Genomic DNA, 16,983 nt, shown 5'->3' with positions numbered 1-16,983 from the left:
CAAACTGTTAAACTATAAAAACTAATTTGCTTCAGCACTCGAGCATGTAGTGCCTAGCGTGAGCGGACATAGTAGAAAAAAAGAGATAATTATGTTCGTTTTAATAACACCATTTGAGCCCAGATGGGATTGTCAGGATGGCCGAGTGGTCTAAGGCACCAAACGCAAAGACTGTTTTTTCAAAGAATTGTGTGTTCTGGTCTTTGAATAGAGGCGTGGGTTCAAATCCCACTTCTGAGAGTTCACTTTTACTTATTTTTAAAAGGAATTTCATTATAAAAGATTGTTTCAAGGAAAACAACAGCTGATACCAAACTCTTGTCAGCACTCAATACCATTTTAATTAACATTTTAAATAAGACTAAAATAGCGTTCCTAACACAGATTGCATTTTTGTTGTAAACAGACTACTTGTTGAAGTCAAGACAGTTCAGACAGTTCACTTTTACTTATTTTTAAAAGGAATAAATGTGTTCATTTTACTATAAAAGATTAAAAGCTAAGTTGGTTAGAGTGAAAGAAACTTCCACCAGCAAATGATGACTGGATTACAAGTAACAAAGCTAATTGACTTAGAAGTAGTGTGTTCTTTTTAACACGTTACTGAGTTTGATAACGGTCAACACCTTTTGTATTATTTTGTTGCACAGTCTGTGTTGGATAAAGCACTGTTCTGTATTTTCACCTAATATTTCAACACAGTGTGTTAGAATTAACACACAATTTGTGTTGTCCCTAATCACACTCAGTAATGTGTTAAAACTACTCTTGTACTCGCCTACAGATGCCTTGACCAGACTGCACCCAGCTACCTCCAGACCCTCATCTCTCCCTACACCCCCACTCGACCTCTCCTCTCCTCCTGCACTAGAAAACTGGCTCTACCTCCTCTACGCTCCCCTGCCTCCAGAGCCCGCTCCTTCTCCACCCTCGCTCCGCAGTGGTGGAATGACCTTCCTACAGATGTCAGGACTGCCCAGTCCCTGACCACCTTCCGGCACCTCCTCAAGACTCACCTCTTCAGACAGCACCTGTAGAACTCCTCTTTTTCCCTCTGGACACTTATCACTCTTCCTTAAATGCGCTTTACTTGCTCTTATCTGCCCCCTATTTTACTGCATTTAATCCTGTACTTCAGAGTACTGTAATCTGTCACAAGTGTTATTTAATCTTTAGTATTTTGTATTTAATTATATCCTGATGTAACTATCACTGACACTGTTATCTGCTCCGTTATTTAATCGTATTTTGTCATATACTTGTACTTGCTAGAACCGAAGTCATTGTATTTTATCTTGCTCTTAATTGTATTAATACTGTACTGTGATTCTTGAAATGTATTTTTGTTTACGACTGTAAGTCGACCTGGATAAGGGCGTCTGCTAAGAAATAAATAAATAAATAAATAAATAAATAAATAAATAAATAATAATAATAATAATAATAATAATAATAATAATAATAATAAAATAAAAAAATCATGGAAGAGTGTATTACCTAATAGCATATGTATTTTAATCAAATTCTTGAAAATGTGATTTTTAAGGAAGCATGTTTTTAATGTCATGCTTTATTTTTGCATATCTTGGTAGCACAACAGAGACTAATGGGTGATTACCTTCTCCCTCCCACCCAGACAAAAGTCGATGTTCCAGCTTGGTAATATCTTGGTAGTTTTGACTAATCATAGCCCATGTCGCTACCAAGAATTGACCAGGAAAGAGCCAATCAGATTTCGCAGAGCTACCAAGAATGAAGTGACAGAATTATCCAATCAGATCTCGTAGAACTACCAAGAATACTGAGCGTTTTCAACGACGGGAGATTATTGAATCTTGAAGTCTTTTGGTTTATTTCGAAATACAATCATCTGAAGGGAAGAATTTTATTACAGTATTATTTTAATTGTTACTAGTACTGTACGTATAGTCACCAAAAATTAAAAAATGCCAATAATAATATATGTTCGTATTACAAATGTCAGCTGTAGAAATGCGCGGATAGTACACTCTGTGTTTTGTAATATTATCAATAAAAATACATGACTGACATTTTCTTTTACATATGTGTCAGTTCTGAGTGTTAAAAATTGTAATATTTACGACAGCTAGAAACTTGTTTGAGGGACTGTTTTATCCAAAGCGCAATTATATTTAATACATTTGTCCGTTATAATGGTACTGTAATGCATGTATCCGGGACAACAGAAATCGTACCATGGTAAAATAAATAGTACCATGTAGTACCGTGGTATAGTGTTGCATTATACTGTAGATACCAGGATACTTCTTAGAAATAAAAAGCACAATCGTATTATCATGGTGGTACTGCATTATAGTACCAGAATAGAGCATTGTACATTGATAGTATAGGATACATTGTGTTTTTCTGTCATTTATTTTTAATTATGTATCCATGAACGTTATATTACAGAATTTAACTTTAGGGTTTTAAGTTTAATTTAGTTTTCATTGAAAAATGATCTTGTTTTGAAAGCAATACTTAAAAAGTGTAAACATGTGTACTCCTTGCTTTTTTCTTTTAATAATCTCTCTTTTTTCAACAATAAGTCCCTTTTGCCATTGTATAGTAGTGTTTATTTGTTTTCACCCGGTGAACCCCTTTTTGATTTCTTGTTGTTTTGTGTAGAAACCTTTTATTTGGCCATTGTGACTATTTTGTGTTTAGGCTATTTGTTTAATTGAAGTCTTCTGTTTAACTGCAACCTTGCTATTCTGTCACAAATGCTCTTTTTCAGGTTCAGATGGAACCCTTGTTTAGAAGAAAGGCTGATGGCAGCTCAACCTGACTGATACAAAGTAATCCATAAGCTGGTATCGCCCCAGAAGGTTCAACCAGGTAAGTTTTGAATCAATGCTTATTATAATAATGATCGTCACATTATAACTACTTTATAGGTCTCCCTTTCAGTGCTAATTTTATTATTTATTACAATCTATTACAATGCATTTTTATAACTTATGGTGTGATTTGAACTTGGGTGCTATATAATGAATGTTTTAGTATACACATATCAAATACTGGCATTATTATATTTGGAGGAAAACAGTCAGTTGATATAAATGATATGTGATCCAGTTACCATACCAGGTACCTATTGCTGTTGTTTTTCAGCTCTGATGACTGGTGCTGAACTGAGCTACCAAGAACTCCAGAAAAATTGTATCTTCTTATACTGGACCATGCAAATACACAGGTACAGTGAACTTGTTAAAGGATTGTCAGTATTACCATTATAAATAGAGGAATAAAGCTTCTAAATCATTAGTGCAATTTTCTTTGAAATTCCACACAGGAGTTGGTAGCAGTGTTTGATTTTTATAATCTTTCACAGATAATTATAAGGTAGCTGCATTTCTTAATTACAAATACAATATATTATTTTTTTTTGCAGGGGAACTAATTGGTGTGGAGTATTTGTACAATCAGTTCTCCATGACTACGGTGCCATGATTGAGAGGTTGGAGGCTGGCTCTGATCTGTCTATTGAACTGGAGGAAGATGAGGGATTTGCTCACACCGAAGGGTTTCAGGATCTAACAGTTCCAACACTGGAGACTGAGAACCTTCCTGCAGCTCAGTCCAATTGCTCGTATCAAGCTGCGATGTAGCCTATGACTAATCACTGTCACAATTCAAGGGGAATTAGCTCAAATGGTAGAGCGCTCGCTTAGTATGCAAGAAGTTTTAGTATGCAAATAGTTTGCTTAGTATGCAAATAGTTTTAATGTATCTGCATATTTAGTCCCAACGCATTATGGAGATAAAGACAAAGTGTGACAATTCTTTGTAACAGAGACGCCTGCCCTACATGTGTATTTTAAAGCACAGTCTCCTAATTTGTAATATTCCCCAGACTGAAAAACTGCAGTGCGCCCTCCATCGTGTGTCTTCCGAGAAGCACAAAGGGAGATTTTTTATATTTTTTTAGCAATGGAAGAGTTTGTGTTATTTGGGAATAAATATAAATGGTTTGAAGTTTGCTTGCATTGATTTGAATACATGTAATTGTGATTATAGACTTTCCTGCCCAGTGTTGCTTTCTTCTTAGATGTGATCTCAGTTTCAGCTGATAAGATTGGTCTCTGTGGTGCAATCGGTTAGTGCGTCTCGCTGTTCACCGAAAGGTTGGAGGTTTAAGCCCACCCAGGGACGGTGCTTTTTGCATTTCTTAATCACATTAGAAAATGGCACTCTCATATGTTGTTATTTCCTCCAATTACACTGAAGAAGAAAATGTGTTCTGTTTTTTAGTTCAAAATAATACAAAACAAAAACAGTCCTGCTGTTTGCCGAAACCCGGGATCGAAACAGGAACCATTAGCTCTTCAGTCTAATGCGCTCCAAACTGAGCTATTTCATCTTGAGCTATTTTCATCTCATTCTTTTTGTCGATCGCCTTTTTGTCAATCCAGTAAACCTGTGTATTATGATAAACGTTCAACAGCTCAGAAACACCATAATAGAATCCTGACAAGCTGTGTTTGTTACAGTAGAAAACCGCATTATTTATTTCAGCACAGACTAGGGTTGTCTATTGTATCAAGGCCCGATTGGGTTTATTACGCACATACCAACTGTTGCTCCATGAAAGATGTAATGACAATTGTAAAAAAAGAGACGGATTGAAGCCAACCCAAAAAAGTAAGATTATTTATTTCAATATCGTTATAGCTATAAACGATGCACGCATTTTACAACAGCAATTGCTATATGACAATGACCAATAAGTAATTTTGTTGCAATACTGTATACAATGTGAACAGAATCGGACATTGATCAGTTGCCTCGAAGAAACATCTACAATTTGTATTTAAAAATGATGCCCAACGTGGGGCTCGAACCCACGATCCTGAGATTAAGAGTCTCATGCTCTACCGACTGAGCTAGCCGGGATGACTGGTAAAAGTTTCTTTCACTCTAACCAACTGCGCTATTAATTTGTCGTCTTATTTGAGAAAATACTGAACCACAGAACCAAAGATTCCAAATATAATCCACTGAACTGTAGCTTTATTATCATAATGAAAACAGATTACACATGACCACAGTTCTGTATCAAAATTAAGTCGTAAGTATATGGTTTCCATTGTAGCTATTTACACACACTGCTCTGTTGGGCTCCCAGGGTGTTATCTAACAAAACGACATATGCTGTGCTGCCATAATGGATTACATAGACTTTCCTGCCCCGTCTTGCTTTCTTCTTAGATGTTGTCTCAGGTTCTGCTGAGTTCTGCTCCCTCGATCACGTTCTGCAGCATCTCGCCTTGCTAATCACTCCAGTATGCTTTGCTAATTTAACAGGTTGGTCTCTGTGGCGCAATTGGTTAGTGCGTTCGGCTGTTAACCAAAAGGTTGGTGGTTCAAGCCCACCCAGGGACGATGCTTTTTGCATTTCTTAATCACATTAGAAAATGGCACTGTAATACGTTGTTATTTCTTCCAATTACACTGAAGAAAAAAAAGTGCTCTGTTTTTTAGTTCAAAATAATACAAAACAAATATTGTCTTGTTGTTTGCCGAAACCCGGGATTGAACCAGGGACCTTTAGATTTTCAGTTTAACGCTTGCCCGACTGAGCTATTTCGGCTTGACAAGGCTACTATTTCGAGATTGCATTCTTTTTGGCAATCGCCTTTTTGTCAATCCAGTAAACCTGTGTATTATGAGAAACGTTCAACAGCTCAGAAACACCATAATAGAATCCTGACAAGCTGCGTTTGTTACAGTAGAAAACTGCATTATTTATTTCAGCACAGACTAGCCCTTTCACGCATAGAGGTCACTACAGTGGACAGCTATTTTTAAGTGATTATCTCCTATAGAAACACTGTCTTGACATCACTGATGCATGGTATCCTCTTCAGTGGACGTCTACCGAAATTAAAACGCCTGCCATCTAGTGGCATTTGATAGGTACTACAAAAAACATTAAGGTGACAGTACAATGGCAGAGTAAAGTTCAGCAGCACTGAGCACCTCAAGGATTTCTGTAAAATCCTTTTACACAAAAAGAGCAGAGCAGGTAAAAATATATTCAAAGAAAGTCATGTTTAGGGAATAACATGGTATATGTTTTGTTCTAATAGTCCCTTTATTTTTTTCACAGTTTATGATAAACCATATGTCCACTTAAGTGGACGCCATGCACTATTAAGATTCATAATGCACATTAGGCCTATGTTGTTCTATAGGCCTATGCTAAATATTTTTTGTCCTATAAGAGCTATATATTGCAGAGTGGTCCATAAATAGGCTCATTTGGATCATTTTATCTTCTCTCAACTGTTTTTTAATTGAAAATGAATTTTCTGAATAATTATTATTCACAGCAGCTGTGTGGTAGTAGTCGCAGTTTTATTAGTAGTATTGTTATTTTCTTAGCCAGACATCAAGAGCATCGAGCTCCAGGGTAGTAGAGGAGATTCCATTACAATCAAGTGATAGTGATGATGGGGAATGGCAGCCAGACACGCAGGGAGAGGAAGCAGGGAGCCCACGTAGCAGCAGTGAAACAGATGAGGATAGTGATGATGATGCTGAAGTAGTTGAGGGAGTGGGGAATCACTGGCCAAAGCTAACTGATGCAAAAAATGCTAACAGGTGCCATGATGAGGCTTGTACACGGAAAACTAAGTACATCTGCATGCAGTGTCTTGAGTCATTGTGTCCTGGGTGCTTTGCCAACTTCCACACCCAGCGCTAAAATCAGCCAAATTCAGTTCACTACAGAGGGAAGAATGGTAACTTGGTGTGTATGACACACTGAAGTAAAAAAAATATATTATTGTTTCAACAATGAAGACATTTTTGTTACAAACATTGAGGACATTTTTGTTTCTGGGTGAATACGTCCATATTTGGGCATAAAAAAAAAATATATATATATATATATATATATATATATATATATATATATATATATATATATCTGTTTTTTCAGATTTGAGGACATTTTTGTTTCTGGCAAGAAAAAAAAAGAAAATATGAGAAAACATTCGAATTCATATCAGGAATGGAATCAGCCATTTAGTTTTGCATTTTGTATTAGCCTACTTTTTCCCAAATAAAAGAAAAAGACTTTCAGTCCTAATATGCTGTTCCAATATAATAGGGCAATTTGTTATGTTACACATGCAGGATGTCCAGTCAAGTGGACACATGTATAACTTCTTAAATTTTGTACTAAAAAAAACAAAACTTTTTTTATGTTTTTATAGGCCCTGAAGACTAATAAAAACTTGTTTAAGGTTACCATAATTCATGCATGAGAGGGCTAGGGTTGTCTATTGTATCAAGGGCCGATTGGGTTTATTACGCACATACCAACTGTTACTCCATGAAAGATGTAATGACAATTGTAAAAAAAGAAACGGATTGAAGCCAACCCAAAAAAGTAAGATTACTTATTTCAATATCGTTATAGATATAAACGCTGCACGCATTTTACAATAGCAATTGCTATATGACAGTGACCAATAAGTAATTTTGTTGCAATACTGTATACAATGTGAACAGAATCAGACATTGATCAGTTGCCTCGAAAAAACATCCACAATTTGTATTTAAAAAGGACACCCAACATGGGGCTCGAACCCACAACCCTGAGATTAAGAGTCTCATGTTCTACCAACTGAGCTAGCCCGGCTGACTGGTGAAAGTTTCTTTCACTCTAACCAACTGAGTTATTAATTTGTCATCTGAGAAAATACTGAACGACAACAAAAGATTCCAAATATAACCCACTGCACATCACCAGAAACAGCTTTGATGACATAAAGTCGTATGACACGAACCCTAAGAATGTTATTCCACATTCATTGTCGCTTAGAAACAACTGCAGCCTCCCTGCCTCAATACAAATAATACCAATACAAAAATCGAATTACATGTATTTAAAAATGAATGGTCTCATCCATCTGGAACGATTGGTTCTGCATTTATACAGTATCAACCTTAATCTGAGTTGAGAGGCACCCAACCTGTGGAGGATTTTAAATGTGAGGGGATGTGAATAGAGTCAAATACATTTGCATCATATTATATATTTTTATATATATATTTTCATATTTCAAGTAACTGTAGCTGATTTGTGTCAGCAATTCTCATAGGCTACATCGCAGCTTGATACGAGCAATTGGACTGAAACAGCTGCAGGAAGGTTCTCTGTCTCGTGTTGGAACTGTTAGATCCTGAAACCCTTCTGTGTGAGCAAATCCCTCATCTTCCTCCAATTCAATAGACAGATCAGAGCCAGCCTCCAACCTCTCAATCATGGCACCGTCGTCATGGAGAACTGATTGTACAAATACTCCACACCAATTAGTTCCCCTGCAAAAAAAAAAAAAAAAAAAAAAAAAATTCTGTATTTGTAATTAAGAAATCCGTCTACGTTATAATTATTTATGAAAGATTATAAAAATCAAACACTGCTACCAACTCCTGTGTGGAATTTCAGAGAAAATTGCGCTAATAATTTAGAAGCTTTATTCCTATATTTTTAATGGTAATACTGACAATCTTTTAACAAGTTCACTGTACCTGTGTATTTGCATGGTCCAGTATAAGAAGGTACGATTTTTCTGGAGTTCTTGGTTGCTCAGTTCAGCACCAGTCATCAGAGCTGAAAAACAACAGCAATAGGTACCTGGTATGGTAACTGGATCACATATCATTTATATCAACTGACTGTTTTCCTCCAAATATAATAATGCCAGTATTTGATATGTGTATACTAAAACATTCATCATATAGCACTCAAGTTCAAATCACACCATAAGTTATAAAAATGCATTGTAATAGATAATGAAATTAGCACTGAAAGGGAGACCTATAAAGTAGTCATAATGTGAAGATCATTATTTTTATAAGCATTGATTCAAATTCGAACTTACATGGTTGAACCTTCTGGGGCGATACCAGCTTATGCACGCACACACACACAAACACATGCACGCACACACACGCGCGCACACATGCACACGCACGCACACACACGCACACACACGCACGCACACACACACACACCCATGCACGCACAGCAATTCAGTCTTATCAATGCAATTTATAGGTTAAGCTTTTTTTATCACAGTGGTTCTGTTGTTTTATGGCAGCTGTATATTAAAAGGAACAGAACTACAGAACTAAAACAAAAAAAACACAAGAGTCTGCTGTCCACAGGGTTTATTTTATTATTTTATTTCTGTTTTTGCATTCGATTTTTATTTGCACTAAAGAAGTGCAATATTCTTTTAAAAAAAGCGGTACAAGACAGCCCCCCTGTGATGGATATGAGGAATTGCACTGAATCTATCCCAAGTGTGTAACAGCTCTTGCAAGGGAGAGCCTGTCTCTTTGGTAAAGAGATCTGGCTCTGAAGAGCGTGATTTACTGGGTTTGCACCCAGTGTCCTCCTGTCTATTAGGCTGCCATGCCTTGTCACTGCATGCCAGAAACACTGCAACACAGATATATTATTATGATTAATTATATTGTTTACATCCTGTTAAGAAGGAGGGAGGGGGAGGGATTGATATTGTGTGTTATTAACATTATATTTTATTTTATGTAACGTGTGTTGAAATGCTTTGGCAACACTGGATCACTCCTGTCATGCTGATAAAGCCAGTTTGAATTTGAAATTGAATTGGAGAGCGACCCCTAGAGGCCTAGAGGCTGAGAGAAAGGGAGAGACATCTAGGGGCTGAGAGAGAGGAAGATACACCTAGAGGCTGAGAGAGGTTCTGCAGAGAGAGATACACGTAGAGGCTGAGAGAGGTTCTGCAGAGAGAGAGACACCTAGAGGCTGAGAGAGGTACTCTTACCTGGTTCACTATCTCCCCTAGTGACCGGCCCTCGTCAGTGAACTCTCTTTTGCTCCAGACGTAGGGATGAAAATAAGACTCCCATTGCATAGCAGTGTGATCCATTCCTGGTTTCATTATGAGCTTAATAATAAAATACACCTGAGCTTGTTAACTCTACACACTGGGGATAATCAAGCTGGTAGTAAGACCTGGAATGGGTGAAACTGCTGTGCAATAGGAGTCTTATTTCCATCCCTGCGTGGTCACAATATATTTTGCAGATCTTCTGGGATTTTTTTAAATTAACAAAAGTTTAAAAAATAACTTTTTTTTTAAATTAACAGCACAAAATAGCTTAATATAGATTTATAATACACTCCAGTTACAACCAATTATATAAAAGCACATTTAAAAAAAGTATGTTTTCAATTGAGATTTAAAAGGATCCAATGCTTCAACCTGCCTGATGATGTCGAGCAGAACAGAGTTCCACAAACGAGGAGCACAACAGCAGAAAAAGCTCCAATTGATTTAAGACAACTTTCTGTTACCTAAACACACCTAGTCAAGCTGGTAGTAGTAAAACATGGAATGGGTGAAACTGCTGTGCAATAGGAGTCGTATTCCTATTCCTGGTATCTCTAATAAATCCAGTGACTGATTTAATTAGACCAGAAGTGTTTCTCGGTGTCTTTGTTTGTCGTTCAATTCGAGCTCTGTCTCTCTGTCTCTCTGTCTGTCTACAGGGGGGTCTAAACAAGCTGGCACACAGTTCCAGGCGCTTCCAGCAGAGGGCGTGGGGGTGTGGCAGCAGTGGCAGGGTGCAGGGACTCAGCACAGCCACCAGGGGAGCACCAGTCGCAGATGTTTCCTGTGAGAACAGCCTAGTCTGTGGCCCACACTGCCTCCTTCAACCAAATACTATCTATCTACAGGGATGGAAATAAGACCATTTCCGGGGGTGGGGGGTGGGGGGTGAGGTTTATGGGGAGGGGGTGTAACAATGTTCTGCACTATTGGGATAGAAGCTATTACACGACTGGCTGATTTATAACAGGAGACATCCGAAATGCATACATGCCAGGTATCTGACACTGTGGGATTCAATTGAAATGATGGTGCTACAGATGTTTTTGAAAGTACCAAAATAACCACAAAAAACAATTACTTTAATAAAGTTTACTGTCTGTAGTATTCCTAAATCATTTTATATAAATATATACACAAAAAATGTTTACAGAATTGTTTTAATAATATATATTGCTATTAGTATGATTGGTTGTTTCTCTCTCTCTCTCTCTCTCTCTCTCTCTCTCTCTCTCTCTCTCTCTCTCTCTCAATATTCATTTATTGTATTATCTTCATCATGCTATCCGATTTTAAATAAGAATATAGTTTTGTTTTTTTATTTTTTGAAACAAAGCTACAGATCATGTCTGTACACTTAAGAGAAATACTATCTTAGATATGTACCTATCTGTGCTGTATGTAAGAAAAAAATATAATAATTTGTTTTTGTGCAACGGATAACTAAATGTTTTGCAAATGTATTTTACTTAGTTGATATTTCAGAAACAAATATGCATTTCTTTTTTGTGTGCCTGTATATATATCTAAATATAAAGAATTGTCTATTACAATATGTAGCGGCACTTCCTATATTTCATCACTAGGTGGTGCCACTGTCCAGTGTCTGCGAGTACTCTAATAGTATAGGAAAGAGAACTCCACTCTCAACACTGCAGAGCGCTCTAGCAGTATAGGAAAGAGAACTCCCCTCTCAACACTGCAGAGCGCTCTAGCAGTATAGGAAAGAGAACTCCCGTCTCAACACTGCAGAGCGCTCTAGTAGTATAGGAAAGAGAACTCCCCTCTCAACACTGCAGAGCGCTCTAGCAGTATAGGAAAGAGAACTCCACTCTCAACACTGCAGAGCGCTCTAGCAGTATAGGAAAGAGAACTCCACTCTCAACACTGCAGAGCGCTCTAGCAGTATAGGAAAGCGAACTCCACTCTCCACACTGCAGAGCGCTCTAGCAGTATAGGAAAGAGAACTCCACTCTCAACACTACAGAGCGCTCTAGCAGTATAGGAAAGAGAACTCCACTCTCAACACTGCAGAGCGCTCTAGCAGTATAGGAAAGCGAACTCCACTCTCCACACTGCAGAGCGCTCTAGCAGTATAGGAAAGAGAACTCCACTCTCAACACTGCAGAGCGCTCTAGCAGTATAGGAAAGAGAACTCCACTCTCAACACTGCAGAGCGCTCTAGCAGTATAGGAAAGAGAACTCCCCTCTCAACACTGCAGAGCGCTCTAGTAGTATAGGAAAGAGAACGCCACTCTCAACACTGCAGAGCGCTCTAGCAGTATAGGAAAGAGAACTCCACTCTCAACACTGCAGAGCGCTCTAGCAGTATAGGAAAGAGAACTCCACTCAACACTGCAGAGCGCTCTAGCAGTATAGGAAAGAGAACTCCCCTCTCAACACTGCAGAGCGCTCTAGCAGTATAGGAAAGAGAACTCCACTCTCCACACTGCAGAGCGCTCTAGCAGTATAGGAAAGAGAACTCCACTCTCAACACTGCAGAGCGCTCTAGCAGTATAGGAAAGCGAACTCCACTCTCCACACTGCAGAGCGCTCTAGCAGTATAGGAAAGAGAACTCCACTCTCAACACTGCAGAGCGCTCTAGCAGTATAGGAAAGAGAACTCCACTCTCAACACTGCAGAGCGCTCTAGCAGTATAGGAAAGAGAACTCCCCTCTCAACACTGCAGAGCGCTCTAGTAGTATAGGAAAGAGAACGCCACTCTCAACACTGCAGAGCGCTCTAGCAGTATAGGAAAGAGAACTCCACTCTCAACACTGCAGAGCGCTCTAGCAGTATAGGAAAGAGAACTCCACTCAACACTGCAGAGCGCTCTAGCAGTATAGGAAAGAGAACTCCCCTCTCAACACTGCAGAGCGCTCTAGCAGTATAGGAAACAGAACGCCACTCTCAACACTGCAGAGCGCTCTAGCAGTATAGGAAAGAGAACTCCACTCTCAACACTGCAGAGCGCTCTAGCAGTATAGGAAAGAGAACTCCACTCAACACTGCAGAGCGCTCTAGCAGTATAGGAAAGAGAACTCCCCTCTCAACACTGCAGAGCGCTCTAGCAGTATAGGAAAGAGAACTCCACTCTCCACACTGCAGAGCGCTCTAGCAGTATAGGAAAGAGAACTCCACTCTCCACACTGCAGAGCGCTCTAGCAGTATAGGAACGAGAACTCCACTCTCCACACTGCAGAGCGCTCTAGCAGTATAGGAAAGAGAACTCCACTCTCCACACTGCAGAGCGCTCTAGCAGTATAGGAAAGAGAACTCCACTCTCCACACTGCAGAACCAGTAAACTAATCTAAAATATGTATGTACACATTTTTGATTTTTTTGTGAAAAACACTGAAGCAGCCTTTCTGCTCACCTACTTTAAAAATAAAAAAAAAAATAATAAATAGATATATCTAGATATATAGACCGAAAAGTCCTGATAGAATATATTTCTCTATGAATTATTCACATTTTTGTGTACCTACATGATCTTCTTTTTGATTTAGCTCGTTTTGGTACACAGCAGTTTAGCGTTGCTATATATATTTCAATGTCCTTCAAAACAGGTAAATGTGTCAAATAAATACGTTTCAGCGGTGAAACTGTTGCAAGGAATAAAGACGGCAACTCCCATCAACAAAACCCAGATCCTAAGCACATGTTCAATAAAACAAACTTTATTCTGACATTAACACAGCAAAACAGTGTTTGCGAACGCGTTTCGACAGAAACATGTCTTCGTCAGAACCTATATAATGAACGCAATCACCATTATGTTCAGGATCTTTAAAGTAACATTCTCCTAAGCAGCAAATGTATTCTGCATACCGGCTTCACGCAACCCAAACACTTCTGCAATGTAGAGCAATGCCGGTCCTGTTGCTTTGTGATCCGCTCTGAGCAATGCCGTGCCCGTTGCTTTGTGATCCGCTCTGAGCAATGCCGTGCCCGTTGCTTTGTGATCCACTCTGAGCAATACCGACGCCCACACAGTTGGTTAAACATCACCGAGCGAGCTGAGAAATCCGCCCCGTATGTAAGCGCAGCAGATCTCGTTTCAATGTTGAAAGCACAGTGGTGCTGTTTACTGCGGGCTGCACGGCGCGTATTCAATCACACTGCGCTTCGGACTCCAGGAGCGATGGCATTCTGTTCTATGGGCTGCCTTTTGGTTTTGGTCGCTCACTGTAAGTATCCGATTATTCTAAAATTGATATGATATATTTAGATAGATATGTATAGATATCATTTCATTTTATAATAGGGATTTCAAACAGCTCGTCTTTTGCAGCAAACTATAGTTTTAAGTAAATACGAAATGAAAGTTGAGAAATTGATTTTCGCTTACAGAATTTGATATAGTGTATAAATATTTAACGCTTGGTGACTGATGCAGTACTTGGTAACATTTTTCCCATTTCAATCCCAACTCTGTTTTAATTAAATAGTTTATCTATATAGTAATTAAATGCATTTATTGTTTATATGTATTTATTTGAATTTAATTTGAATTTGACTTTTTTTTCAAATAAAAACGACGTGCCTGTATAGCAAACTGAATAATAATAATAATAATAATAATAATAATAATAATAATAATAATAATAATAATAATAATAATAGTTAATTTAATTCAATCAGTATTGTCATCATTTTCTTGTGCGTAAATTATAGGAGTAAAAAAATGATTTGTTTCTTTTAATTAATTTATTTTTCGTATTGTTTTTCAGATGGGCTGGCGGAACCAGTAACTGACTCCGTCCCGCCGTTACACACCGCGGAACAGGGCGGGAATATCACGCTGAAATGCGGAGTAGATCCAAGTAAAACAAACCAATATGTAACTGCCTGGGTTACCTGGTACCGGCAGGAGCCGGACGGGCGAATCCAGATCGTCACATCCCTGAGCACGGGCTACTTAAAAGAGGGTCGGTATTCCGGAACACTCGACGACAAGAACGGACAGTATAAGTTAACCATTGCGGACCTCCACAGAAACGACTCGGCCGTGTATTTCTGTATAGCGAGAGCAGCAGCTCTCCTGTTCATACCCGGGTCCAGCACCAAACTCGTTGTATCAGGTAAGTACCGTTAGACTAACTCGGTTCTGGAAGGAGGAATCCGTTTTGAGCTGTTTTAAAATGTATTTTGGTTCTGTTTGTTGAAGTAAGGCGAATGGGGTTTCGCTGGCTGGGCAAGGGCGTAACTTGTTGATGTGAAGCGGAGGGAACACGAAGCCACTTTTTCAGGGCCATGTGGCTTGAAACCTGGTTCCAGGAGACCGGGAGACCTTGTTTGAGGTTTGCTGTATCAAACCCCAAGTCTCCCTGCCTGGTGTGTCGCGCAGTGACCTGAAAACTACAGTCTCCTGAAACCAAGCTCCAAGCCGCAGAGCGGCTCCGTGTTCCCTCAGCTTTAGATAGGCATTGTGTCTGAAAATATAGACCATTGGAATAGATGTCTCTATGCTGATTAAGCAATAGCGTGTCTGAAAATGCATGTCATTATTCTCTTACAAAAGTACCATCGTTAAAACATAGCAGCGCTTAACATAGGGAAGCATGGTAAAGCAGAGAGATGTACGGTAAAGCATAGGGAAGCATTGTAAAGCACAGAGAGATATGGTAAAGCATAGGGAAGCATTGCAAAGCACAGAGAGGTATGGTAAAGCATAGGGGAGCATTGTAAAGCACAGAGAGATATGGTAAAGCATAGGGAAGCATTGCAAAGCACAGAGAGGTATGGTAAAGCATAGGGGAGCATTGTAAAGCACAGAGAGGTATGGTAAAGCATAGGGAATTATTGTAAAGCACAGAGAGGTATGGTAAAGCATAGGGAAGCATTGTAAAGCACAGAGAGGTCTGGTAAAGCATAGGGGAGCATTGCAAAGCACAGAGGTATGGTAAAGCATAGGGAAGCATTGTAAAGCACAGAGAGGTATGGTAAGGCATGTTACAAAACATGCTAAACTAAAAGATTCTCATAGTAAAAGCCCAGCAAATTGTAATAAAGCACAGAGAAAGCATGATAAAGCACAGGCAAGCATTGTGAAGCACAGTGAAGTATGGTAAAGCGTATTAATAAAAAAAATCTGGCAAAGCAGGGTAAACTATGGTAAATGCAGCGCATAACCATGGGAAAAGCACAGGGGGACCGCTGCAAAATTGCCGCACAAATGTACCCTGGTAACCTAACCCAACAAGATGCTCAGATATATTGTGAGAAGTGTTGAATTTAAATCGAGGGAAGTAATGTTAAAACTTTACAATGCATTAGTAAGACCTCACCTAGAATATTGTGTTCAGTTCTGGTCACCTCGTTACAAAAAGGATATTGCTGCTCTAGAAAGAGTGCAAAAAAGAGCAACCAGAATTATCCTGGGTTTAAAAGACATGTTGTATGCAGACAGGCTAAAAAAATTGAATCTATTCAGTCTTTAACAAAGAAGACTACGCGGCGATCTGATTCAAGCATTCAAAATCCAAAAAATTATTGACAATGTCGACCCAGGGGACTTTCTTGACCTGAAAAAAGAAACAAGGACCAGGGGTCACATATGGAGATTAGATAAAGGGGCATTCAGAACAGAAAATAGGAGTCACTTTTTTACACAGAGAATTGGGAGGGGCTGGAACCAACTGCCCAGTAATGTTGTTGAAACTGACACCCTGGGATCCTTCAAGAAGCTGCTTGATGAGATTCTGGGACCAAACGAGCAAGATGGGCTGAATGGCCTCCTCTCGTTTGTAAACTTTCTTATGTTCCTATTTGTATAAGGGTACCGTGCAGTAATCCTTTTGCAATTGGAACCCTGTTTTTTGTAGGTTCTATAAAGAAACATTCTTAAATATTGGACAAAGGAAGGGAAGGGTTCTATAAAATGCGCTCAAAGTGTTGGAAAAAGAATCATAAGAAGTTCCATAATTTGAATTTTCATATTCGGAATCCCTCGTTATAAAACGTTTAACCCTTTGCAATCCATAACGCCTAATATGATAAAAAAAGAAAACTCCCAAATTATTCGATGGTCTTTGACGGTCTTTCACTCGGGCCCTTACCCT

The 16,983-nt window shown here is 38.8% G+C and overlaps 1 long non-coding RNA gene across 1 annotated transcript; it reads right to left on the bottom strand.

The window, feature by feature from the left end:
- Nucleotides 1–8,131: 8,131 nt before the first annotated feature.
- Nucleotides 8,132–8,952, bottom strand: LOC131705089 (uncharacterized). The gene is made up of 3 exons (XR_009310175.1): nucleotides 8,919–8,952; nucleotides 8,566–8,647; nucleotides 8,132–8,355 (listed from the first exon to the last, which is right to left on the bottom strand). It is a non-coding gene; the product is annotated as an uncharacterized LOC131705089 (long non-coding RNA).
- Nucleotides 8,953–16,983: the final 8,031 nt, after the last annotated feature.

Source organism: Acipenser ruthenus, chromosome 35 (genome assembly GCF_902713425.1).
Source record: "Acipenser ruthenus chromosome 35, fAciRut3.2 maternal haplotype, whole genome shotgun sequence".
In the NCBI taxonomy this organism is placed as follows: Eukaryota; Metazoa; Chordata; class Actinopteri; order Acipenseriformes; family Acipenseridae; genus Acipenser; species Acipenser ruthenus.
This window is presented reverse-complemented; position numbering and strand designations above follow the sequence as displayed.